Genomic DNA, 27,595 nt, shown 5'->3' with positions numbered 1-27,595 from the left:
TTACTGCAGGATGATTGCATAGCTATTTGCCATGCCATAAAAAGGTACAAGAGACCAAGCCCTGCCCTTCTTGGGCAGTGCTGAGCCTGTAATTTGTGGTGGAAACAATCCTGGGCTAGCAGGAGGGGTGTGATGGGCCATGTTTAGGTGTTCCCCGTGTGCCAATAACGGGAGTGGATGGAAACGTCACCGTGCAGGGGACGAGAAGGAGAAGGGCTGCTGCCACAGCCTGGCTCTGGCAAATCTTCCAGCTCATTAATCCTGAGCTCTCAGCTCTGCTCTAAGGCTTGTTTTCTCCAGCTATTCTGCAGTTAAACACAGCCTTGCTGTGCCCTGCACCACAGCACCAGGGACTGTTCAATGTCACGGAGCCTGAGCTGCTCCAAGGGAAGGGAGCTTCCAAGGCATTTAATTCAGCCTAACCATCAGCATAGTTCCTAGAAATACTCAGAGAGCTGACAGCCAAGTACAAAGACTTTTCTTAAAGAACAGGTTTCATAACTAAGTCAAGAGGCTTCCCAAAGTAATAGAAAAGATAATGAAGCAATAGAAATAAGTAATGAGGAGCAATTTAAACGTACCTAGAGATTATTCTTGTTTCAAGTAAATTAATGACCTTCCAATCACACATCCTTTTATTCATCCATGATTCTAACTTCTTTTTTTCTTTCTTTGCTATTCTATTTCTTCAAACCTTGAAAAATTAGTTGAAAGTATTGGCAGCTGAAAGTAAATATAATTGCATGAAACTGCACATCAAGCCATCAAATATATGGGACAAATAGATATAAGTTAGTGCAGTTAAACTTAAAAAGGTAAAAGAGTTCCATAAACTTCATTCTGTGTCTGCAGAGATCACTGAAGTAGATTTTGCTCAGAAAATTGGGTTACAAGCTTTTTCCCAGCTCTCAAACACAACTATAACATGACCAAAAAATATTCAGAACCGAGGAGAGAGTATTTACTTTCTAATAAGTTCCAGTTTTCTATCATGTTATAATCAAAGGCATTGTCAGCAGTAACACAGGGCAGAATCCAGAAAACAGAATTGGATTTTCTGTGCCCATAACCTTCATGGAAAATGGCTGATAGTCTCTGAGAGTCACAAGCCCTGTATTTTTGCTATGTTATTTCTTATTATCATCATTAATGCATAAGGTATGTTAAGGGAAAAAAAATTGCTGTGGAAGGAGGAGGATGTCAGTACCATAAAGTGCAAGCAAGCAGTGTGTTTCAGGGCAGGAAAGGACAGGAGGGAGAGCAGATGAGGATAGTAAAGCTTATTCCATTTACATGGAAACACAGAATAAAATAAAGGGTGGGAAATTCTGGTCCATAGTGATGCCTTAAAGGTTAGACTATGGTATATAAAGTACCAGTATAAATTCACATATGCTTATGGCCTAAATCAGAAGGTAAACTCTCCCAAAGTACTGGAGAGCAAAGTCAACACCCCAAGAAGGGCTGATCAAGTTCCAAATGTTTGAGACTAGCTCTTCTGCTATGCAGGTGTTCAACTGTACTGAAGTTTGTTGCCTTTTTTTCAAAGAAGCTCTTTGAACACAGCATTCACAATGTTCTCTTTGCTCCTTTTCAAAGTAAACTTTGTTTCCTCAGGCAGTTCACCTTTCAGGCTTTGTAGCATTGACTGCATTTTAAGCAGAGACTGCTCTGTGATGCTCTCTGTGGTGAAACAACACGCATCACAACATGTTCTTACAACGTATAAAGAAATGCCATGCTAATGCCACCCACTGATTAGTGCCTCCACAAACAGCAAGAGGCTGTTCTCTAATGCTAAGGGAAAAGACAGGAAGAGAATAACTGTATGACTGAACAACAGAGATCTTGCAGAAAGACATTAAGCCACTTCACAGTGCTCTTGAAATAGAAAATTCAGTCACAAAGACGACAAGACATGGCTTTTAGATACTCTGAAAACAAAAGGGATCTTTTGCTTGTGCACCTAGAGCTATTTGCTGTTCTACCTTCCTATCAGCTTCTCATCAAAGACTGCCTACACAAATGCTTTGATAACAATAGGATCACAGCAATAAGAGCATTCATTATTCCAGCTCAACAGGAAACCAAAGTATGATAATATTAAGCAGAAACTGCAGCCCAAGTTCTGCACTCAGAGTGTCTGGCTCAACACTGCAACAGCTTCAGGTACTCCTAGTTGACATCTTTGAAGGCATACAAGTCAACCCATGTTCTCAAATTGGAACTTTTGCTAATAACTTGTATTTCATGGATCTGCATTGTCAGGCCAGCAGGGACAGGTCAGCTGGGAGACACAATCAGTAGAAAATATCTGTGTATGAAAAACACCACAGTGAAATAAATTGTGGCATACAAGAATTGAGTTAATCTGAAATCCCAAAACAACTTCATTTCCTATAGAAGGAACTTGGAAAGATTAGTCTGCAGAGAATAAGGAGTTCAGCCTTTATTAATATTTCCAAAGTGGCCTTGGCAAGGGGCCTCCAGAAGAGGGGTTAATCTGGCCTCTGTCAATTAGCTTTTGCTCTCTCATAATAAACCACCTTCCACAACAAAAACTTTCCCTGCCTGACAACATAATACAGATACAACTTATTCAGCAATAGAAGAAATGAAATTATATTCACTACGAGCAGTTGAACTTTTTTCAGAATCCACTCTGCTGGGTGATTTAATTCCCTTAAATATTTATCTAATATTGAATGAGCAACACTTTGATTCTCCAGCAGCTCTGGAGATAGTTTTCCAGTGACTCCATGAAAATAAAGTGAAAGTCTTCTGTGAGAAATGGAAACTAAAAACAATACTATAAAACCCTCAGTAAATTTTTGTGACATTAGCAGCAAAGTCAGTTTGAACTGGGTCACCTGTTGTGTCTGTGTATGGCAATGAAATAATACCAGAACTCCAGCTGTGCTGTAAAGCAGATCAGTAAAAAGATCAAGTGTTTGTTTTGCTTGGGTTTTTTTTTAAAGAAGCACACGCAGTTTTTGTGGTGGTTTCAACAATCTGGGATACACCAACACCACACAAAGAACACAATGGCTGCTGAACTGAGGGGAGGACAAGCAAGGGAACTGTCAGAGCAGCTCTGCAAATCAAACCAGTAGCTCGTGAAACTACTCTTCTCAGCAAATCTGGTATTATTACATGAAATGTATAAACTAGATAATAACATTGTTCAAAATTATGAACATTAAATGTTGTCTCACTCAACATCTCCTTGGCTGTAATAGGGAGTGTAAGTCTTTCCTTTTAGTTCATAGAGAAGACTCTGAACTGGAATGGATTCTGCAGGTATGATGTCCTAGGTAATACAAAAGAGAGAAAGTAAGGGGGGTTTTATTGTTTTTAACAGATAAAACCCCTTTCCAGCTGAAACTTTCTGATCTCGCCTCCACATCATTTGCAATGTGTAGAAATCTGATTTAAAGGGGTAAGAAGAACAAGCACAGCACCAAAAAAAACCTCATTTTATAATGCATCTTATGACCTCTGCTGCCCAAATCCACAGCCTCATCTGATCAGAAGGTAAACACCTTGCTATACCACATCTGAGTTTGTCAAAGTCAACATTCTCAGCAGAGAGTGGGATAAAAAGCACCAGCTCATCCCCACGCTGTCACTAGACTTCTGGAAACAACAGGCTCTGTCTTACACACCAACAAACCAGCCCCTGTGCATTTGGTATTATGGAAAGTTACCAACACTCCAATAATTTCTTAATTCCTAGCTTTAAAATGCTCCAACTAACCATTGCACTAATTGTGTGGTCTGAGGGCCAAAAAACATAATGCTTCCCCTTGGTTTTGCTTTTATCTCCATGTCTCCAGCTAATAGTGTTGTTGAATGTGGTTACTTACAATGGCACTTTATCTCAGAAAATTATAATTTAAAACCACAGTTGTGTTGTTCATGTTCTTCTCTCCTCTGGGATGGATTTCTGTGGAAAGCAGAACTGAAAACTGGTTTCATTTTGTTACTCAGAAAGGTTTGGACCAAAGGAGAGCTTACAACACTCAAGTAAATACATTACTTTCTCTGAAAGTTGGGTTTGGCTCTGTTTGTGTGTGTGTCCCTCAGATGAAACTAATTTCTATCCCTTCTTACTGTATTAGGAGTTTTCAGTCTTGCCCTGCTCATATTTTGATAGCAAGAGGGTGCATTATTACAAAAGCATCTCTCCAAAGAGATACAAGGTAGAGAAGAGGCCACCATAAATCCAAAAGATAATGATAGCACAGAAATATCTCTTCTAGGAAAGCTGAAGTACAGGCCTTCAGCTGAGATTTCAGGGAAAGCCTTCCTCTCACCTATAAAGAGCACGAAAAGCTTCAAAGTTTTGTTGGAGCTACTTTGGAACAAGAGGAAAGGTAAGAGTAAGAGAGAAATTCTCTCACCCAGACTTAAGCTGTCAGAATGGAAATTAAGAGAAGAAATCAAAGAAAAAATACTCTGTGATAAGATCATATGACTCACAAGCTTTAACAAACTCCCTCCAGAAATACTGTTAGGCAGAGTAAAAGCTCCCTTGTCTTCCACTTTTCCACTTACACATCCCAAGATTTGCTGTGAAAGAAAACACCAATATTTTTCTCCAAATCTTTCGGGAGAAACAGCCTCATGGTTTTGCAGCTGCACTTGCCAGAATGCTGTTCCCACCAGTCCCTTGGCTCTTTCCTCAAATGTCCCATAGTTCAGATTCCTTCAAGAGTAACTGTCAAATCCTCATATTAGTCCCCAGTACACAGAGACATAATCCCAGTCTTAAAAGACTTCAAAAGATTTTCGCCTTTTGCAGTTGATAGAGCTCCTTCTGTATAACACTGCCAAAAAAGCCCAACACAGCACAGTGGCCAAGCCAAAAACATGAAGTTTTATCTGTTCGGTGTTTTTTTGTTTTGTTTTGTTTTGGATTTGGGGTTTTTTTGTTGGTTTTTTTTTTTTTGTTGTTGTTTTTTGTTTGTTTGGTTGGTGTTGTTTTGGTTTTTTTTCTCTTTCAGGACCCAGAAGCTGTCAAAGGCATACACAGTGTGTTCAAAGCAGCAGTTGGGCACACATGCCTCGAATTTAGAAGTTGCCCACCTGGATCTGTGTTGGGGGCTTTTAGAAGTTCCTTCACAAAGCCCAGAGCATCAGAACAAGGCTCAGCACCTGAGAACTCTTTGCTTTGTTCTCCTTGGCAATGTTAGCATGTTTGTCCTGTCAGTGCTCACAGAACAGCCTGTCAGTGTTCACCCCAGAAGACTGAACCTGATTAAAGAGACAAACCAGCCCAAGACCAGGTATCTCCCTGTATCTTTTCCTTGACTCTACCCACATAACCAATCAAATCCAGTAAAAGGTTAAGAATAGGAATATAATGGGTAAAATTTAAGGGTGGAGTAGGAATATTACAAGATGACAGCAAGTAAGACATATCTCTACTTCAGTTCTTTCCTCTTGTAGCTAACTCCAAAATTAAAGGATGGTGAAAAAATACCTGCTACTCCTGCAAGTGAAGTTAACTAGGGTTAATCTATAATGCCTGCCTAACACACTGACACCTCTACAGACATGCTGACATCTAAAAAAGGCTTGTTCACTGTGCTGACCTTCACTGTACATAGGTTTGTGAAAAGTAATTAGTATTTTTCAGCAATTAGGACTACACACAATAATGCTATGCAAAAACCAATAAAGTTCTTCATCACAGGTGTGTTCTGTTGGAAATAAAAAACAGTTAAAAGCACTCAGCCTCCAGATTGTGCTGAAGTCTTTTAGAAACTCTCACTGGCTAACATTTGACTTAGAAGTAAAAATTTAGGACTCAAACCAGCCGTGTTTGCCTCTGCAGCATTGACCTGGACATGGGCATGGTTCTGTAGTACGGTGAACGGGATGTGCTGGCAGCCTCAAAGCAGGTGCCAGGCAAGAATACTGCTCCTGAGGCAGAGAACTTCCCTCAGTGCCCGTCACAGGCACTGCAACCAAAATAGTGCCCTCAGTATTTATAGCCCCACAGAGCACTCTGAAGGGTTTAGTCATCAGTGCGTGACATGGACACACCCCTCAAGGGCTGAAAGTGAAAAACTGTTCAGGACTCCTGACCCGGATCTGGTGAGTGATGTACCTGGTCTCCACATTTTATTAGCTCCAGGTTTGCCTGCAGTTATTTACCCAGTGACAGCTGAGCCTCCCCCTTAACAACATGCCTGGAGCAGAGCTAATGATTACATGATTAATCTGCATAACCCTTGACTCGAAACAACTCTTGTCAACTCTTGGCAAGAACAGTTGACTAATCTGCTTTTCCAGCCCCTCCAACACACAGCAAGTCACGCAAAATAAATTCTTAAGAGGCAGGAGGGCAAGGTCATTTGAGCCCTTTGTATCACTTGGTTCTAAGTGTATGTATATCAGCAGAAAATGCCTTTGCTTTCTTCAAAAAGAAAGTGAAACAAGCAAGTGATCTTTGCTTTAAATAAATGGCAGCAGATGACATACCTGGCAAAACGCACCAAAATTAAACTTCAAATGGTAACGAAGCCTGAGTTTTATATGGAATCATTTACCAAACCAGATTTCAGCAGAATCAAAAGGCTTAAAAAATAAAAATAAAATCACCAGGAACTGAAAATCCCACCCAGTGGAATCCTTCAGCCCATTTTTAAGCTTTTCCATAAAACTCATGTGGGACTACTCAGCTGACTGCATTCATCTGAGCTTTTCACTGTTCTTTTAAAGGGTACACCAAGATAAGATTTCCAAGAAATCAGAGCTGGTGTGTTCACAAATGAACAGCCAAAACACACATAAAGAGAAAGATTCCTTTTAATCCCCTGCATGAGATCTATTTCCTTCTTTGTTAGTGAAAAACACAGATCTTAGCTTTTGTAAAAATGTATACACCATGCCTAAAAGTGATGGTATCAGAAATGCCACTGCTTAGCTGCAATTAACTGTGATTTCCACTGCCCAAAAGCATCTTGAGGATAAGTGCTCCACATCCTGTTTTGATTGCCTTGCCTGCTTCTGTTTCTGTACCCATGGATAAAGAACACTGAAGAGCAGCATAGGGAAAGGCAAGAAAAATTAAAAAAAATTACAAATAAGAAAACAGAGTCATCACCTATTTCCCTAGAATATTCACAATTTTCTTTTGCTTCTTATGCTGTAGAAAAAGTAGAACTAAAGAAAGCAGCATGTAACTTGCAGCAATTGCATTAGCCAAAAAACTTATTTCCAACCATCTCTTTACCCAGCCTCTACTTCCACACAGTGGTACTGCAGAACTGCTTTAAACCAGGTCAGTAGAATGCAAAAGTACATAATACAACTAAGGATTGCCCCAAAACATGTTGATTACTTTCCTAGGCACTGCTTTCTTCAAAAGTCCCCAAGATAAAGATGTAGGATAGGGTGGTACAACACTAGAAAGGCACATATTGGGTATAATAAATACATTTTCTGGCAACTCACCTCATATGGAAAGAGAAACAGAGTAAGAATATAAATAGACAAAGCTTATTCTCTTCTGGAGATTAATTCTGATTTTATTTCTAAATGGCCAAACTGCTTAACTATGTGAATTTGTATTTTTACTGATGAGAGATGAAGCTGACACATTACTAACAAGGAAGGCTTAAAAATTCACTTTTAGGTGTTTATTTTCATAAATTATTTAGCCAGGAGGTTGTTGCACTGAATTTGCAAGAGTGCAGAAAGATAGAGACAATATTTAATTTTGAATCCCTTTATAGCCTGCACATACGAAAATGCATTCTATAAAAATTGATTAATTTTAAACCAAGCGTCTTCCTGCTACTTAATTCTGATACACACATTTCAATTCTAGTTGCCATCCAAAAAAACTGAATTTTTATTTAGCAATGAACTCTCTTTGAACTCACAATGTCCAGAAAGGTTTTCTGGCCATTGCTCCACTCAGAGCAGTGTCAAAAGGGCACAGACTTAAAGAATCTTTTCCCACAAGGTGTGTCCCTTCCTGGGCTGTCATCTGACAGACACATGAAAAACACCCAGAGACCACAGAAGAGAATAACTTAAGGGACAGAGGTGACAGCTGTACAAACATATTTTCAATGCCAGGTTTATGCAGGGCAGTGAAATTCTTAACCTCCTGAAACCATCATATATAAAGTCTCCCAAAATGTTTCCAAGAAAAATCAAAGGCATAGAGCTCCAAAATGTGATTTTACAGAAAAGTCAGACATCTGGTAAGATGAACAAGTCGGATTTTGCCTGTGGCAAATTTTACAGAAACCTCCCATCACTGCCTAAAAGGCTGGTTTGGTTTTGCTTTCTGAGTTTCTACCTCTTGGCTCTTGCTTGCAAATGCTCAGGCAGATCTCAGTTTTAGCCTTCAAATTACAAAGTGTCCATGGTGTGTTTGACACGGCTCCAGGACAGCGATGTCACACAGGCTGCCCCAAGCAGCACAATGTCCTTGCACCATCCTCTGCCAGGAGACAGCCTGCCACTCCTCTCCTGCAGGGACTCAGAGCACAGAAAAGAAGAAAGATGTAACCTAGAGGGGTGAAGCTTTGCCTGGTGTACAAAGGAAAATCAATTCATTTGAAAAAAAACAGAAGGAATCAATTTAGTTCATAAATGGGGACTCCTTTTAGTACCTGGCACCTCCAAATAACAATAGCTGAGGAGTTAGAACCAGGTGAGGCCAAAAAAGGCCCTGATTTCCTTGTTTATCAGTGATGTGTGTTACCATTTTGCCTACAGCAAGATTATTCTGGAAGCCAATTGCTTAAAGGGGTCAGCAAGAAAGAGGAGGGATTTTTCACCCATCTGAATAGAAACCAACATCATCCTCCTTTACTTATTTTAGCTTAAAGAGCTCCAGGCTGTCTGTGAACTTGACTATAGGAAGAGACCTGGAGCAAAAACTCCTGCTGCCTTCCACTGAAACCAGTCCAGGACAATCCGCAGGTATTCAGTCAGTTTTACTGAGGGTGATGCAAACAACAAGAGCATACAGTACAGCACTGAGCCACAACTCTGTGGCTCCACTGCTGGGTTTTCCTGATGTTGTTTTAAGCATTACAATTCATTTAATGATGCAAAACATGAAGATTTGAATAAAAAAGCAAGGTACACAGCTGAGCTGGTCGGGAATTCTTTGATGAAATAGCAAATAAGACTTTTAACCTTGTGTGGGAAAAACCTCTTCTGTCTGAATGATGGCCACTAGCGAGAGTCACTGCAGCACCACTGCGGTACCAACAGCAGCCTGAAACAGCAGCAGCAGTGCCCAGAAAAGACATTTTCTTGTGCACAGGAAGCACAGGCATAAAGAAGCCTCACAGAGACCTGAGCAGTCTGAATTGCAAAGTTGTTGGGGCTGTGCCAGCCTGTGCTCAGGCACAAGGACGTGGCTGCAATGTGCACAGCCAGAGCACTCTGGACACCCGGGCAGCTGAGCAGCAGTGGCAGCAGAAACGCTGCAGGTGTGGAGCTGCTGCCCAGTGCCAGCATCCACCTGCACGACTTGTTCCTCACCTCAGGCCTCTGAATACTCCTCATTTCAGAACAACCTCCATTAAATGTGGCATGACTGTTTCTCAGGTGAGAGAAAGCTTTAAGACTTGCAAGTTTTAACATTTGGCAAATCTTCCAGATTTCTCAGCTGAATGAATAAACAAAATGTAAATACCAACTTACCTGATACTAACAGGTGTTTTCCTGCAGTTGTCACATTGCTTGCATTGCTCCTGAGTCACAGTGTGAAAACCCCGTACCAGAAGAATCAGGTCAATGGGAGTATCCACATGAAACAAGGAACATTAAGAAGAAAAAAAAAATATTTACATCTGAGTCAGCATTAACCAAACTGAACCACAGTCAGACAAACAAGGAAGTTAGGAAACTCTCTCTGACAGGTATTTTGTCTGGGAATTTCCTCTTCCATATAACTTGAGATATTTTAAATCAGTTTTTGTTGCAGAAGCTGGTGAAAGGAACAATGACGGGAAATCAAATATTCCTCAAAATTAAGTATTATATTAATAGTATTAAATGACAGCGTCCTCTAAATCCAGTCTCTTGACTGTTGACATACAGAGTGATAAATTACTTTCACAATCATTTATTTGATACATAACAATGCTTTTATGAACATACACGGCTAGGACAGTTTGCCCACTATGCACATTATAATGTTATTTGCATGTTCACATTAATGCACTCTCAAGTTTCTGGAAATTACAAAAAAATTTATTCTGCTGATTAAGTAAACTTACATCCAGATAATATAAATTTAACTGCTAAAGGTATATTGACTTGCACCTTATAAGGTTTTCAATGTACTTTGAGGAAGACGGGGGGGTCTGTTTCACTCCTGCTGTAGAGGACAATTCATGGCCCTTGTAGCAGAAAAAATATTGTTGTAGAAATATTGAAGCTGGCAACAGAAGGATTCACCCCAGTCAAACCACAAGAAAGGAGAATCAGGACAGTAACACAGCTCAATTATCTGTGAGGAATGCTGGTATATAACTTGCATTATTTTTATCCTATTTACTGTGAAACCATCAGAGGACTCTAATCCCAATTGCCATAACTGTGTCTTTGCTTTAGTTGATGCTCATGCTTATTCTCTACACATTAGACTAAAATATGTGGTTTTTTCTCCACTCAGTGGTTCGTCACTTTGTCTCAGAACTTGACCTCTTTACAGCCATAGTGGTTTTTAAAAGCAGTTGCTCTGCATTGTTGAAATCCAAGGGTGGAACTGTCATAAAACCACTAAAACTCCTCCATCACCTTCAGCACTTTAAATCTACATTTTGGTCTCTGGTCCACTGCACTGTACAGAACTTTACCTCTACTTTCCTACATTAGGAAACCTCCATTTGGTCATGACATCTTGCTGCTAAGTTTTTATGGCAGTAATTAGAAGTCATGTTCAATTTCATGACTGAGTTATTTTCATTAAAATTAAACATTTCTAACCAAATACATTAATCCCCCTTGAACAAGGGTGTCCATGCACAGTAAATGAAGAAAACACAAAGCTTTCATGGCAGATGGAATACAGAAAATGTAGTTATTAAAATTAATCTGACTGAAGTTCACAGAGCATTCCTGCCAACCCTCAACACTGAAGGGAAAGAATAAATAATTTCCCTACTGACTTCTGTTTTAACAGGATATGGAAACCAGATGAAAACACTGCTTTTTACAATCACTGGGCTAATCAAACATTTCTGGCAGACTCTGTAGCGAGTGAAGGACTATAAAAGAATATTTTAGTGTTCTTTGAAAAGTGTATGGTGAGAAGAAATGAGATTTTTCATGACTCACTAGATATTTGTATAACATTAAGTAAATTTTGTCTAGGCAACACTTAATAAAAAGAAAGCTTTTGTTATTCCAAACCTTTCTCTTTTAAATGGAAGTATGAGAAATATCCATCATTCACATGCAATTTATTCTTGAAGAATCCTAGAGCTGCATTTCCAGTAAAGTCTAAAGTAAGCACATGGACAAATCACAGGTAATGAAAAGAAAAAAGGAATTATAGATCCTTTTGAAAGCCTTTCCATGTAAAAGAGCCAATGATCTGCATTAGTGATGTCCAAACCTGTGATGTTACTGCAGAATATTTGGAGTTTTAAAGAAAGAAAGAAATTACTGAAAGAAATTACTTCCTTGCCTGGAAGAAGCATTTCAAATATCCAGCCAGCAAAATCCATTAAAGAAGGGCCATAAAGGTACTCTCAGATAATTCTGGCTTGAGCTGGATTTTCTCTGCCCTGGTCTGTAGATTTATCCCAAATATCTCTCTATACCATTATGAAGATATTGATGCAAACTTTACTTCTCACTTTCCTCCCTCACCCATTATGGTCAATCATCTGTTCTCTCTGTTCCCTTTTTACTTGTGTGAGCTTCTTCTAAAGGGATTTTCATCTCCAATTCCAGAAGCTGCAATATTAACATGCCCACTCCATGCCATTCATTATCTTCATTACTCAGCCACACATTCTACTTTCCTGCCCGCTTAAAGTTGTCACATCTTTCCAAGTCACAAGATTTCAATTTACACAAGATTGGGTGAAAAGGGCTCCTTTCAGGCACAACTACAGGAAAGACCAAAAACAGAGATTTCTTCCTCCCAAAAACTTAGGTGTCAAATTCAAATGATCATAACAGAATGTCACGAAAACTTTCTAGCTAACACATCTGCAGGATAAACATTGAGCCAAACACACTCCAAAAATTCAGAAAATAAAGAACTCCCTGCTTCTCATACTTTTTGTTAGATAATTTTTTTTAATATTGATTTCTAATAATTTGAAAGGTAAATGTATCACCTGTGATGTTGCGCCTGTTTTGAGCAGAACTTTCAGTCATTTGGCAAGAGCCAAATCCCACAGGGAAGAATCGCACAATAAAAACATGACCTACCAAAAACTGTAAAGACTCACTAAGTTTGCATTAAACATTCTGGGAGCTTTTTTCCCTTTGCTATCTCAAATGCATTTCTTTTGCTGACAGTAAGGCACAAACAGAAAATGAAAGAGTTGACATGAGTGGTTGGGAAACTAAGTGGACTCTGCAAAGAACATAATAGGATTAGTAGAACAGTAGCATTTCTCATTAAATAGGGAGCAAAGTGGCTGTTTAGGAGGTTTGGGGTTACTTGATCTATTCAGGAAAGTGTCTTAGACAGCAGCAGCTGATCACAAGTGGAAGGCATGAGGCACAAGGGCACATAAAACATGCCCTGAGCACAAGAAGGAACAATTCATTCCTTTCATCTCTTCTGTGCTCTACTCTAAGAAGAGATTAATATTCCAACAACTATTGCAAACTGACTAAAGGAAAATATTTTATCCTATTCTCCAAAACTTTACTCAATAACTAAGGAAAAAAACTAGTAACAGAATCACCAAAAGTTCGGTAAAGAACACAGGACAAGGAAAGGAAGCACAATAATATGGATGCAAAAGGATTTTCACATTTAAATGAGATTCAGCCTCATGAATCATTAACATTTCCATCTCACAGGACAAGTTATCTCAACTACTTTGATGTACTTTAAATGGGAGATAAATACAATTCCTTCTATTACATTTCTGCTGCCAAAGACAACTTTTGTGGCTGGTTTGGTTTTCTGTTGTTTGGGGTTTGGTGTTGTGTTGTTTGGGGTTTTTTTCCCCCTGCAGTTACATTTTCAACAGCTACACAAAGCAGCTTTCCCTTCTCAGAAAACTGCAAAATTTTAAGCCTAATCAGTCCGTGAGACAAAGATAAGCATCTTCTGCTTCATGATGGAAATCAACCTGATTTTGCAATTGATGATTTGTAAAGCTACACACCAAGTACAAACCTGACACCCTGGACAAGCACCAGCTCCTGACACAGTAAACAAACTTTGACAGCCATGGAACTGAACTGTGCACTGTTTCCATTTGCCATACAACTTCTTTGTGGATAAAAGCACCAAATGGATTGCAATACATGCCTGAGCAGTGCTGGTTTAGATCATTTTCCACAAAGCATCTCATCTTAGATGTTTCACTTATAATGCAAATAAACAACAAAAGAAGGTCACTAACACCTAAAGACGGTGCTTACCCTTGTCAAGAACTTCATTCCTTCAAATCCCCTGGGGACTCTCTGCATGAATGATTTCGCATCTGAAATTCCTTACCTGTATTCACCTACATCTGAGCTAACAAACCACCAAAGCTTAATAAGTTACTCTAGATTCCAACACTTGGAAGTGAAGTTTGCAGCTGAGCTGGACAGTGACAGAGTGCACTGCTGCTCTCAATGCTGGTTTTCCCCATTGCAGAAGGGATTTGTTCCTCACTGAGGAATGATGACCCTGAAAGTTAAACCTAAGCACTGAATTTCAGCTTTTCACCTGAGTGTTCTGCAATGTTGTCAAAAATGCGGTTCAAACACTCTCATAGTGATGCTGACATCCCTTCCTTAAAGGTGTGCTTTCCAAACTCTCTCCTGTACCATGTAGCTGCTGGATTTTAAGCCTGGGAGCCCTGGTATTTTCAGGACCACACCTAACAATGACTGAATTTCATCACAACTCTTTTTGGAACAGTAAGTGGTCCAGGACATAGCTTGAAATTACCAAAGTTATAAGTGACAGATCATTTATTAGTAATAAGCTGAGGACAAAACTATAGGAGTATAGAGACATGAGAGCCCTGTCCATTCTTGCACTCTACAGTACTTAACAGTTTTCACTAATACAGATTATAACAACTAAATATATGCAATGCCTTTAATGAAAATATAAATCAGAAAATCTTATTTTATGTTATATATGCAAATATCCCCCATATGTAGCAAGCTATTCTGAAAAGCAAGTTTATTGGAAACTAGACACAGCACATCTTGCAAGCCTGGGCTTTATGGATGGACAGTTCCCAACAGCAGCAGCCCCAAACTGGAGCAATTTCAGCCATCACAGAGCCAGGCACGGCTTCTTTATCTTTGCAGTTCATTCTGCTTGCCCTGCAGCTGAACTTAGCCTATTAATATATAACACTAAGGAAAGATTTCCTCTGGAGACAGCAATGCACTTAAAACAATAGGTAGCTGTATTATTTTCATCTTACAGGAAAAGCAAGTGATCACATTACAGCTCTCCTGGTCTCCAAACACCTCATCCTTTAGAGCACGTTCCATTTTTGTGGGATCACAGAGACAATTTCTCCCAAATCAGGCACAATAGTGTTGCAAACCAGCACCTTCCTCATCTGCAGTGTTAAACAAAATATTAATCAGAATCTCAAAGAACAACATACTGCTTCTCTTAAGCAGGTTCTGAAGTACCAAACATTTTTACAGAACATGGCAAAATGTGATATGAAGGCCAGTTGGTAAGAAACCAGCACAAGGGTACCAGTTAAACTGTTACTTTGGTCAAGTTAATTAACAGTCTTAATGATCCTACCAAAGTCAGAATGGTGAGAAACATTCAGATCTATTGGTTTTAGACTGTGGGGAAAATATTCTTCTACAGAGAGGGTTGGGGCTTGATGAGGGTCTATTAGGCACACAACCAGTCCCCAGGGGTTACAGCACAAACAATTTCTCTTAACATTTGAGCTGCACCATTATTCTGTCACTGATGTGACACTCTCCCTACAATCCCACCCCCCTCACCAATAAATAAAAGATAAAAACTCCCACCACCTTCACCAAACGGGACCACTTCCTCATTGCTGTGGTAACCGCACGTTGAGCTGGAGAATCAAGAAGAGATGAGCACAACCTTTTCAATCTATTCCCTGTGACAACTAAGAAAATCCTTTCTACCAGCTTATGCCAGGAAGATGACAATTAAACAGCAGCCACACACATCAATCAGAATCATGGAGCAAAGCAAAGTGGTGCCCAGTTCAGAGCTGCACTGGCCTCAGGCAGGCAGCTTTCCTGCTTCTCTGGATCACACAAAGTTTCAACACCTTGCAGAGTGAAACTTGAAACTGGAGAAATGATGGACAGTTCTAAACACCCACACCTGAGAGTCATAACCATCATTCCTGCTCATTCACATGTACCAGGAAATAAGGCAGATTTTTAATAGAAATCTCCATAAGATTGGGCTGCCTCTGTGCTGTAGGATATTAAGTTCTTAAAAATATCCATTTGAAGACTCTTTGGGAAGTAGATTTATCCATCTACATTAGTTTTTCTTCGCAGTAATACTATATTGTAGATGTCCCCTAAGTCTATCAGCTGTATTAATATTTACATCACATATTTCAATATCATTTATTCATCCAGTTTCTCAGAAAAAATGTACCTGCTACTGAAATTTGAGCCAAGACTTGTAGCCCATGATATTCCCAAGATCTGAACAACAGCTTTGTATTCACACAAAGAATAGCTAAATCATCTGGAATGATTCTTCATCACTCACAAGACAAGTTAAGATGTAAAATTGTAATTTCACATTATCAAGTGGAAAAAAAAAAAAGTTTTATCCCAGAGTTTCTTTAGGGTTTTTTTTTGTTTGGTTGGGTTTTTTTTGTTTTTTTTTTTTTTGTTTTTTTTTGCTGTGGCCTTGGGGAGGTTTTGTTGAGCTTTTAAATGTTTTTATTTTCTTGAACTATCTTCAATGAAGTATTTATAGAACCTGTCTTTTAATGAAGCTCTGAAGAAGAAAGAAGAGCACATTTCCAGGCAACAAATCACTACCTGTGAGGACTCAATTTACTGAAATTTTTGCAATTGCTTGAACCAAAATGCACATGAGTCATTTTGTCTCAAAACTAGAATTACTAGTATTAAAAAAGGGGATTAAGGTGATAATTATTCCTGATGCCCAAATAAGTGTCCCTCAATCTGCAGAGACATTTAAAAGCTGAAAGAGCTATCAGATTGTCCTGAGTACAACAACACTGCACTAAAATTCCATTAATAATAGGAAATTTGTTCTAAGTGGCCCAAACCAACTGCTATTCATTAAAACCAACCCTGCCCCTTTAATATGCCAATAACTTGGAATGTTTCTGGAATTTCTGCTTATCTATAATTGTAAAATAAACAAAAAAAAGGAATTCTGAAAGCCTCTAACCATCACCACAGTTATTGGCTACAACAAATGTGACTTCACCTCAAGAAGGACACGCAGCACTTCCTGCTCTGTGCAGACCCCGTGCTCTGAATTAAAACACACACAGGCTCAGTGTTCTAGACAAATACAAATGTTTACATGTGAACCACAAGTGCAACATATAGAGTCCACATGGTCCACCAGAACTCCCAAGAGCTACAGGCAGTGGCTTAGGCAAATACTTAGTCCCATGTTTTACAATAACATGCCAATTTTTTTATGTCTTGGCATTTGCTGCACATTGTCAGTCTTTTAAATTAATGTGAATTTAAGTAGGTGGAATATATAGTTCCAGGGAAATTCCATTATAACTTATCATAAGTGAATCTTACCACCTACTACACCATCAAGTTCCTGTTGTGCCTACAGATTAGTTCACTCAAGTATTAAACTTGTTTCTTATTAAAGCATCTAAACTCTGAAATTGTACATTTTCCAGAACTTGAAAGGCACTCACAAGGAATGTACTTGATAAAAATCAGTCATATTCTTGCGTTTTTAGCTCATGATAACTATACTCATGTACATCTATTTTTATTAAGATATTTTGTCAGTTACTAATTATTTATACATCTTCCCTGATTAAATAAAGAATTGATAATCCAAATCACAACTTTATGAAAAATAATTTGATTTAAATATAACAGTATTAGAAAATATGAAAAACAACTTGCATAAAGGATATATTAATATTCAAATAATATTCTCCAGAGCATACACAATTTCCTTTCTGAATATATTGACATTTCATCTTCAGTTTTGGCACAGAGGGAAAAAAAAATCAACTTAAAAAACACTCAAAAACAAAAACTCCAGAAACAAACCCAAAATCAAACAAACAGTGACAATCTGCATATGTTGAATAAAATTAAACTCACCCAGGCCTTGCTAGAGAGAACTCGGGATGGATTCCTTCATCCAGTACAAAACAGTTCTCCCATTTTGGCACAATCTCAGACCTTTACTAACTGACTTCCAGACTAACATGCCAATGAAAATAATAAAAGCTTTTCTCTGCAGCCTTCACATCTCCTGACAGCTCATAGGTGGAGGTTAAAGCAAAGCAACGTGAAAAGGAGCCACACAAGTCCCTGGCCACCATTCTGGCAGCGTTCATCAGAGGCACTGTCTAGCAGGAATTCAGGAGTTAAATATTTTGGCTTTGACAGGAACATCTGTTTAAGCCATCTGCACATTTCCCTTGTGACCACTTGTCCACCAGAAGCTGGGCTAAAGCTAAAGGCATTTTGTATATCAAGAAATACCTGTCAAAGAAGGAAAAAAGAAGAGCAAAAGGAAAAGACAAGGGAAAAAGGGAAGAGGAACACAGAAGCATCCAAAAAATAACAGCAGAAGGAATGTCCAACAGAAGGATATTCTCAAGAAGACAAAACCAGAAGTCTCAGAGGAGAAAATGAGAAAGTAAAGGAGAGATGAATCCAAGCTGGAACATTTGGATCCATGTGCAAACACAGCCAGTTGAAAGCACATGACCCCGCCTGGGAGAAGACCCCAGGGCTTGAGTCTCCATTTGTTTGTTTCTTCCTGGAAACTAAATAGGTTTCAGTTCAGATTAGGATTACATTGAAGCTTTTTGCTGTGTTACTATAATTCCATAATTTACTGCAATATCACAAGATCTATCAAAGTAGTCCTCTGTTTAAAAAGGGGAATTCTTGTTACACCCAATAAAAGAATTAGGATTCAAGGAATAAAATCTTTTCAATATGAGATACAAAGTAGATGTGATTGTTTCCTGATTTTTTTTTTTTTAATTCAAGACTTAAATGTTTCTGAAAGGGAAGAGCATATCAAAATCCTTTCTTCCTCCAATCTCCACCCACAACTCAGTTCATCAGAAACACAAGCTGAAGCTGGATCCTGAAAACATTTACTATCTAAGTCAAGTTTAGTGTTTACAGCTGGATCAATGAAGTGCAGCAGTCAGTCCTTTGAGTAACTCAGAGACCCACACACATTTAACTCCAAAGGAAGCATTGGAGGATATGTGAGTATATGCATGGCTCTAGTTTAGCACTCACAAACATCAGACTTAAAACTAACATGTATTTGCAGGTGCTCAAAAAGTAATGGGCCAAATGCAATTTAACCTTTTGAGCTGCACGTGTGACTGAAACCCAGTTTGATAAAATCATCATATGTTAGGCTCTTTCCTACACATCAGAACAATCATAACAGCTCCAGCTGCCTAAAAGAACAATTTTTGCTGCCCTCCTTTTGTGTTCTCCATTTATCCCATGTCTCTCAAGCACAAAAACCCATTATTAAGTCAGTGTTGTTCAATAAAAAGGCAGAAAACGGTCCGTGGTTGTTTGGGGTTTGGATGTGTTGGTTTGATTGGTTTTTTTCCCTGGAATACCTTGCTGATATTTCAAGAGTTAAATCAAAGCCTGAAGCATTCCAGCAAGCATCAAAGCTGGCACAAGTGAGAACACGTAGGCAGGAAGACAGGAACAAGGAGATTGGGGGTGATGTGGCTCCCTGTTTCAGCAGCTGTGAGCTGCTAAGTCTGACCCCCCTGTGCTAAGAACCATGCAGATAGTGGGCAGATATTTAGCAGTTTTTCCTTTTGCTTTGCAGCCAGCTAATTAAATCTGACTTAAGATGGTAAAGTACCCACAACAGTAAACAGCACCTACACAAGGTAAGAATTGCCTCACTTTCACCTCTGAGTTCTGCCATACAGGAGATGCGCACACAGAAACAGCTCTGCTCAGACTTTGTCTGGTCTCAAATAAGTTGAATGGAACTAGTGATATGATTATCAAAATATTCAAGTCAATGTTGTAGTTAGAGGAATAAAATAGAGGGGATTTTTTCCACGTGAGACTTAAGGAGACATTCTAAGCATTTGCTTTAAGCAAAGATTTTTCCTGTAGTTAATGCAAAACAAAGCCATCCTCCATATGACAACTCAGAGCAGGAGTCTAGATCAGGTGCTCTGAATTGCTGGTAGAAGAACCTTGCTTTCTGAAGAAGCCTAGAAAGGAACCATTTTAAAGACCTGTATGTTTAGGAAGTGTGTTCCCACAAATTCTGAAAAGGAAATTGCAAAATTACGTTAGGTCTCTGATTCTGTGGGGTTTTTTTCCAAGATACATAAAAAACTAAAACAGTACATCAAGACTTTGATCCCTAAAGGACAGTTGTAAATACATGGATTTGACACAGACACATTCCTATTTAATTTTTTTATTTTTCACTACCACTAACACTTACTACTCCATCTGTAAAGTGTATTCATCTACATTTAAACAAAGTGTATAAAGCCTCCACTCAACCTGAGCTTGCCCTACTGCTATAAAGAACCTGCACAACAGGTATATTCTGAGGAGAAGGATATCATTAACAGAGAATAAACAATTGTTCTGAAGTCCTAAATTGCTCTAAACTTTTTTTCTGAACCTATACTTTTTCCTAAAAGCTTGAGCAGGTAAAAGACTTATTTAATGAGACCAATAATGACTTCCCCTCTTCTACTCTGTGCCTACCTGGAAACTAAGTTTGGATAACCATAAGGGAACTAATTACCTCGTCCTCCTCTGAATTATTTATATCACTGCCATCCTCTGCATAACCAGCTCATAAAAGCTTCCTCACAGTTCTAAACCTGCATGTAGAACACACTGTCCTACAAACAAAAGTGAAGAAATGTTAGAAATTTCCTCCAAACACAGTCTTAAAAATTTTGCTGAGTAAAAGTAGCTGGAAACATGGCAAACCTGTCCCTCTAAAAGTTTTGTTCTAATCTTCAAGCAAGTCAGAACCATTGGAAGAATGTGACCAATAAAAAAATACAGCATCTATTCGTCCTTAGCAATAGAATTTACTGTACTGACAGCATGAGAAAACAACTAGTTAATATTTGAACATCTGAATTGTTCTTCCATTTACCTTTCTGTCACCAAAAAAAAAAAACCAAAAAACCACAGGCACCTTTGTAATCATAAGAATGACGTGCAGTGAATCATATTTAATATAAGCCTGACTAAAAGAAAAATTCTGTGGTGATCTCGAACACTAAGCCTACTAAAACTTCCTATACATTCAGGTGTGTTGTAGATCATCCAGGTTTGAATGATCATATATATTCAGGTATGTTGTAGAATGTAAAATATGTAAATCATTAACTATTCAATTATATATAATGGCATATAAAGTTCATGAGATTTAATTATACATAAAATAATTAGCTTACAAAAATAAAAGGGATCACAGACGAACTGGTTTACACTGCATGCATTTAAAAGTGGTTAAATGACATATAGGGTCAGATCAATACTAACCAGAAATTTGGGTTTGACCCCATAAACAGTGTCCAAGTGTGGCAGAGCAAAGCCACACACTAGAATTCAGCAGACACAAGACACCATACTGGCATCAAGATCCAGCAACTCTACAGCCTCTTTTGAACAGAATTTTAACACCTTTAAAATTAACTTTTGTTTTTTTTTTTGGACAAGAAACATATCAGATTGCTGAGTAAAATTAATGTCTCAATTGCAAAGAGGTAAAAATAGCTGAATTTACTCAAGAAATATGCCTGGCTCTAGTACAGAGCCTTCAACAACATAACCTGTCTTCAAACATGTTTGCAATGTTCTGCTGCACATAGACTTTCCAACTCTGTTGACAGCAGCTTTTTAGGTTTATACTGCTAAGTCCTTGGGGAAATAACAAACTTTTAGCCTATTACTAAAAAGTAGAGTAAATATTCTCAGTGTCTTTATTATTTTACCAAATTTTAACAGCAACATCAAATCCTTCCTTCACCCTGCTACCAATAGCAGCAAACACGCACAAGAAATGGAAGTTTGGTTTGCCCATTATTAGGCAAGGCCAAGGCAGAGCTATTTCCCCCAAACACCAGCTCTCACCCACGTGCAGTGTGGGGAGGAGAGCTGTGTTGACATCTCTCTCTGAAGTCTCCTGATTCAACATCTGTTCCACAGCTCCAAACATCAACTTCACCAAACTCTCCCCTCGTGGTTCATCAAAACCATGACGTGCCTGGGGCAGGTGACCTCAGTCCTCCACCCTGCTCCTGTGCAAACACACACAGTCTGCAGTTTCATTATTGATGTTTGCTTTCATTTTAAACGTTTACTAGGATTGATTTTGAACACTATTTTGTTTCACTGATACTGTGTTTGGCTTTAGATAGCAGCAATGCCTGTAGCAATAAAAACAAATCCTACTAAATGTGTATCATAACATAATAATGGTCTAAATAATATGTGCCCCAGTACAGGCAAGAAAATTGATAAAGATGGACAGCTTGCAAGACATGAAAACAGGTTTATTAATTATTACTTGAAGGGAAAATACCCAAGCCCACAGCCCAAGCAGAAAAGAATACATGAAAATTAAATGTCAGTGGTACTAGGTGCCAAAAGTTGTTCATTTGCAGTGGCCAAACTGTGCTTTAAAATGATACAACTGGATTCAAATACTCCTCTATCCTCACACCAGGTCACAATAGGAGATATTTTTCTTTCTGCAAAGAAAGCCTTGTTCCAGTCACAGCATAGGACTGACCCATCTTATTGTTTGACAATATAGCTGAAGCATTTTAAGACCAAAAAACCCACCCCATGTACCAATGCCATTGCAGTTTGCATTTTTGGATAAACATTTACCCTAATAAAAGGAACACCTTCTGACCATCTGGCAATAAGCTGTAAAAATAGCACTGGCCCTTTCTCCTAGGGATGAGGTGGGTGGTGCACATTCCACAGCTCCTGCTCCTGTGCCTGGCATGTCCTGCTCCTTCACTGAGAAGGGGATAAATCATGGCAGGGCAGAGAGTGAAGAACAGCCACACTCACCTGCTCTCCCCCCACAGCCACACCTTGTGGCAGGTGAGTGACAGAGCAGCAGCCCTTAACCTCCTCTTTTCATTCTTTAAAGGAGCACAGCAACTGCAGTCCCTAAAAATATCCACAAATGAGATAGGGTTAAAACCAAAACAAAGCCTGTGTGCATTATCTTAACATCTTACCATCTCATCAGACAACAGAATCTCTTCAGCATCAGTGCTCTTGATGCCTGACACCTTTGAGACATCACTCTTAAAGCAGGAGGCACCTGTGTTGCCTCAGGCAATTGCACTGTAGCTGAGGAGGTTCTTCATTCCTCCCAGGTGAGCAGCAAAAGCAGAAGGTACTACAAGCTGCTGTCATGTGATGCTCTAAATTCATTTACTTCATGCTCTCCAGCTTGTTCTTGTTGATTGATGAGACAACTTACAGCTGCAAATCAAAAGGGATTTGGGAAAAAAAAAGACAATGCCTCTGCCTGACTGAGAACACCACCGTGTGAATTGTGCCCCTCTATGCTGCCTCTATTCTTTGCACAAACAGAATCTTAATCTCCTAAACCTTAAATTAAGACCAAAAATCAATTTTTTTCAAAAGAGCTGGAAAACCAACAAAGACATCAGAAAGCATTGCTTGTGTTCTTTCACAGCATGGTTTTCTCAGAGGAAAATAAAACCAACTGTGAATAGGACTGTGGTGAGCAATAAAATTGCATCAATACATACACTTCCTTGTTCTCCCATCTATATTAACTAACAGCAAAGAAAAGCTGTCATAAGGGGAAGTAGAACACTTACATTGCTCAGAATCAACATTGGCAGCTGGCATGTTGAAATCAAATGTAAGGGGGTGTAGGCAGCAAACACCATAAAAACCTTTTTCTAATTTCAGTTCTTCTTAAAAACTAACTACAGTCTCAAATGTTCAAAATGCAGGGATCAGTCTCCTACCCTCAACAACAGAAGGCAGCATGGGGATATTTGTAAAACTTCAAGAGATTTTGTGTTCCTCTTATATGTAGCCCAGATTGTCAATCTTTTAGGAACTCCAAGATGACATGTGCATGTACCTTCTGGACAAACACGAAAAATAGGTCTTATTTAAGAAAGACAAAGAAAAATTAAAAAAAAAAAAAAAAAAGCCCAAGATTTTAATCCAATTACTTCCTCAAGGAAATAAGGCTTTAAAAGCACCAAATATAACAAGAATTGGCAATGCTCTAAACAGGCATTTCAGCAAAATGGGCAGGAAACTATTCACTTGTCTGGTTTATCAATGAATCTTATATAAAAGTTCCTTCAAATGACCAGAACTTTGGGGTGGTCGGGATATAAGCATATCTCATTTTAATCTCAAATTCTTAAGGCTCTATTCTGATAACAAAAAAGCCTCTGCAGTAACTTAGTTACACAAACATGTTGAAATTCACATGATTGCATCTGACACCAGGATCTTCGCCAGCACAGCCACTAACTTCTACATCTCATGCTTCAGGGGAAAAAAAAAAAACAAACATCATTCCACTTAAACTCTGTTAGGCACAAAATATTACTCATATTCAAGTTCTAAAACACAGCAAATGAAGCGCAGAGATGATAATTTCTCCTAGGTGTAGTGCCTATCCACAGTCTCTCCCCTGCAGAGTGCTCCTGACTCAATTACAGCTCTGCACAGGCACATGCAACATCCACACAAGCAAACCCTGACAAAGTAGGAAAAACACGACTCAGCTCCAAGTTAGAAAAAAATGGCAAGCAGACCAACTCAAAGAAAAAACCCTTCCTTAATCGGTATAAAAAACTGCAAAGATAAGCAGTAGAAATTAATGTATGTTGCTATCAAAAGAATCTCTAAAGTTACAAGGTCAGGAAAGGCAGCCTTATTCCTGTTTCACCTGGACATCAGCCCAAGTTTATGGCACCCAGGCCTTCATGTGACCAAATTCAGTATCTGTCCCATTGCTAATCCATAAAGAGTTCATGCCCTTCACAGAGAAAAGCATGAAAGACTGGAAGAAAAGCCTGACAGAGAACACAAGCCTCTCACCACAACCTTAAGGCAAAGCTGAAGACAATGAACAAAGCTCAGAACACTTCAAAAAGTGAATGTACACAATAGACGACAGACCCTTGTAGAAGGTTATGGGTGGAAACTCCCACCACCACCAGACTCTTCACACCTCCCACCACTATCAGAAAAGAGGAAATGAGAGCAGGCATTTGGTGGTTAGGCTTGGGACTGAGAGACCAATGAAGTCCTGCTACAAAGTGGGGCTGTGAAAAAAAAAAAAATTGGCAGCAACGGCCATGACTGTTTTCTGTTCTGAAATTACACTTTTGCAAAAGTCTTCATCTTTGCATAAATAAGGTATCTACCATCAGGATTAAAATCAGGTTTGTTTGCTGGAGGTAACAGATACTGTAGATATAGTCTTTCAGCTCACAATAGGTTATTACACACTTTGAAAAGCAATTTTGCACCAGTCTGCCTCAGAAATATTCAGAGAAGCAGTTCTTAACTTCCACTACAAATTTTTTGCTTATATTTGCTGCAGAAAATTTTATCTCTAACTTTTGTTTCTAATGTACATGTTCAAAGTCACATCAACCCTTACTGTCATCCTGTCATATGGCAAAAATTAAGTGACCCCAGGTAAAGTAGGTTTTCTCTATGTGAAAATACAAGAGAAAATCCAGCTGTGAGAGGCCCTGGTAGTTCATCTTCTCCCCAGAGATTCCCCTGGAACAAAGTGTGATTTACCATGGGATTGGGAATTATTGGGATGTCTATCCAGCTACCAAAGAGGTGACATGTTTTATCTCAGCTTGAGACTGTTTTTTTTTTTTTTTTGACATATCCAAAGGCACATTTCAGAAAAATGGATCAGAGACAGTAATGCCCTTTTCCTTTCCAACAGTTACCCTGTAATCACTATGAAATCCAGTATTTTTTACTATTTACTTAGAAGCTGACAGAGAGTACTGCTAAAGGATGTTCACTTAGAACCGATTTTCATCCTCCTCTCAAATCCACTGCACATAAAATGGCTTAATAAAGCCTTCTGAGCTGCATTAGAATCTATTCTGAGGAAAGACTCTCTCCAGCTGTAGGACCATTTCCATGCATTTAGGACAGCTAAGCTGTATAGGAAAAAATACAGAAAATAGGCAGCAAGAAAGTCTCAGTACCAGGAAACACCTCAAATTTCTAAAGTCACATTAATAGCTGAGAAGACTCTCGCATTTCATTTCCTGTGGATCAAATTTTTACATCTTTACTCAGCCCTAATCCAACTTGAGCCCATTGTCTGAGCAAAGATGTGAGAGGCAAAGCTCTTTAGGTCTTGCAAAATTTTCCACAGTCCAAATGAGAAATGACTCTTTGTTTCAGAAAGACTTGGACAAAAGTAATGCTCTAAATAATTGAAATACAGCAGTAGTTAACTAATGGTTTGCTGCAACATTATATGGTCAGGTCACAAATGAAAATGGACTCTCTCTGACCACTTACATGCCATTAAATGCTCAAAGAGCATGAAATTAAATAAAATAAATTTTAAAGCACTGTTTCCAAACTTCTCTGGACGTATTGAAATGAGGAAAATTCCTTGCTATAATTAGCTTCTGCTTTTTCTTCTCTCATTCAAACTAGTTTTAGTTTTGCTTTTATTACATGACATTCATTAACGGCTCAAGCATATAAAGCTTCTCCAGATTTCAGCATAACAACAGTCTATACAAGTTTAAATGAGGGTCCTCATACAATTTATTACAGCACCATAGCTAATCAGATTACATTCTGATACATCCCTCCCAAAACAGGGAAACATTATTAAATGTTCCAGCCAAAAACAACACCCTACACTTAATCATGCATAAGAACATGTATCTGTACAAAATACTACATAGTTTAATTTGCAGCAGAAGTAAAAAGGAAATTACCTCAGATGACTCTGTTCCTTTGATTTCACCCAAACTGTAATATATCTACTAGAGCTCTCAATTTTGAAACATGTTTCTTCAAATTAGACTCTCCATGTATAAAATTAACTATTGACTGATTTATATGCCTATTATAGCCTTTCCAAGATGATGTCAGACAGAAAAAGCAAGGAACTTTGACATTACCTTATAACTATCAAGTGAAATGTTCTGGAAAGAAGCTGGACATCACAGGGGTGGAATTTGGCGTTTCAGAATGGACTCTGCAGCAATGTAACAGCTGGGTCACAGCCCCTGCAGGGGTGACACCCCCACTGCACACCAGGGGCTGGCACCTGCCCAGAGAAAAACCCAGTTACCACAGCACCACAGAAACACTGGGAATTTCATCACCGTTTTCAGCTAGAGCTGAATGAGGTCATTTAAGATGAAAACATGAGAGCAATTCTACATGACCTGTGCGAGTTAAAAAGTGATGACAAGGGTCTGCCCTGAAGTATAGAGGTGTTTTCTCTGGTTCCTACACTTCACACATTCCTGTGCTGCACCCTATCCCTAAGATACCTCATTTTAATACAAACGCTTACAGCACTTGAAGAAACACCGACCCCCATCACTCAGAGCAGAGCACGGACTGGGGGAGCCCCGGCTGGGACCCAAAATGACCCGGTGAAGGTCTCCAAGGCTGAGGTCTCGTGAGCTCGCTGAGGCCACGGCAGCGACCACAGAGCTACGGGGTTCGGCCGTGGCTTCTAAGCCACTAAAGAATGCTTAACCAAAAGCGCAGTAAAGGCTGAGGACACCTGAGCACAGCTCAGCCCTGCAGACGGGCAGGGGCTCACTCCGAGCTCCGCCACCTCAAACCCCGGGGCTTCCCCGAGTCGGGTGACCAGCAGATCAACACCTCCCAAACCCCAAAGACCACAAGAGCGCTGCCGCGGCCGCAGCCCCTCCCTCGGCACGGCACCGCGCCCGGAGCGGAGCCGGAGCCTCGGGCGGGGCTCCCCCTGCGGGCTCGGGCGCTCCCACACGCGGCCAGCGCCAGGGGAGAGGAGGGCAGGGGCGGCAGGGAAGGGACGGAGCCGCGGGGAGCCCGGGCAGGGACTCCGGCGCCCGGCAGACAGCTCGGGGAGGGGCGGCGGCAGGAGGAGCGGCGGCGGCAGGAGCAGGTGAGCGTGGCCGCAGCCGCGCCGGGGCGG

The 27,595-nt window shown here is 39.6% G+C and overlaps 1 protein-coding gene and 1 long non-coding RNA gene across 2 annotated transcripts in view; one reads left to right on the top strand and one right to left on the bottom strand.

The window, feature by feature from the left end:
* Window positions 1-27,595, bottom strand: part of LOC140684930 (uncharacterized) — a 57,259-nt gene that overhangs the window by 29,339 nt on the left and 325 nt on the right. Inside the window, exons 2-3 of the long non-coding RNA XR_012057951.1 lie at window positions 26,583-26,731; window positions 9,682-9,731 (exon numbers count right to left, since the gene is read on the bottom strand). This is a non-coding gene — a long non-coding RNA (uncharacterized lncRNA). The remainder of the gene's footprint in view (window positions 1-9,681; window positions 9,732-26,582; window positions 26,732-27,595) is intronic.
* The window catches only part of PRKCD (protein kinase C delta), a 59,978-nt gene continuing 59,796 nt past the window's right edge, over window positions 27,414-27,595 (top strand). Inside the window, exon 1 of the mRNA XM_072934847.1 lies at window positions 27,414-27,565. The gene's annotated coding sequence lies outside the window, so the exon portion shown is untranslated. The remainder of the gene's footprint in view (window positions 27,566-27,595) is intronic.

This window comes from Taeniopygia guttata, chromosome 12 (genome assembly GCF_048771995.1).
Source record: "Taeniopygia guttata chromosome 12, bTaeGut7.mat, whole genome shotgun sequence".
Classification (NCBI taxonomy): domain Eukaryota; kingdom Metazoa; phylum Chordata; class Aves; order Passeriformes; family Estrildidae; genus Taeniopygia; species Taeniopygia guttata.
The sequence above is the reverse complement of the archived record's forward strand: the minus strand, read 5'-3'. Positions and strand labels throughout refer to the sequence as shown.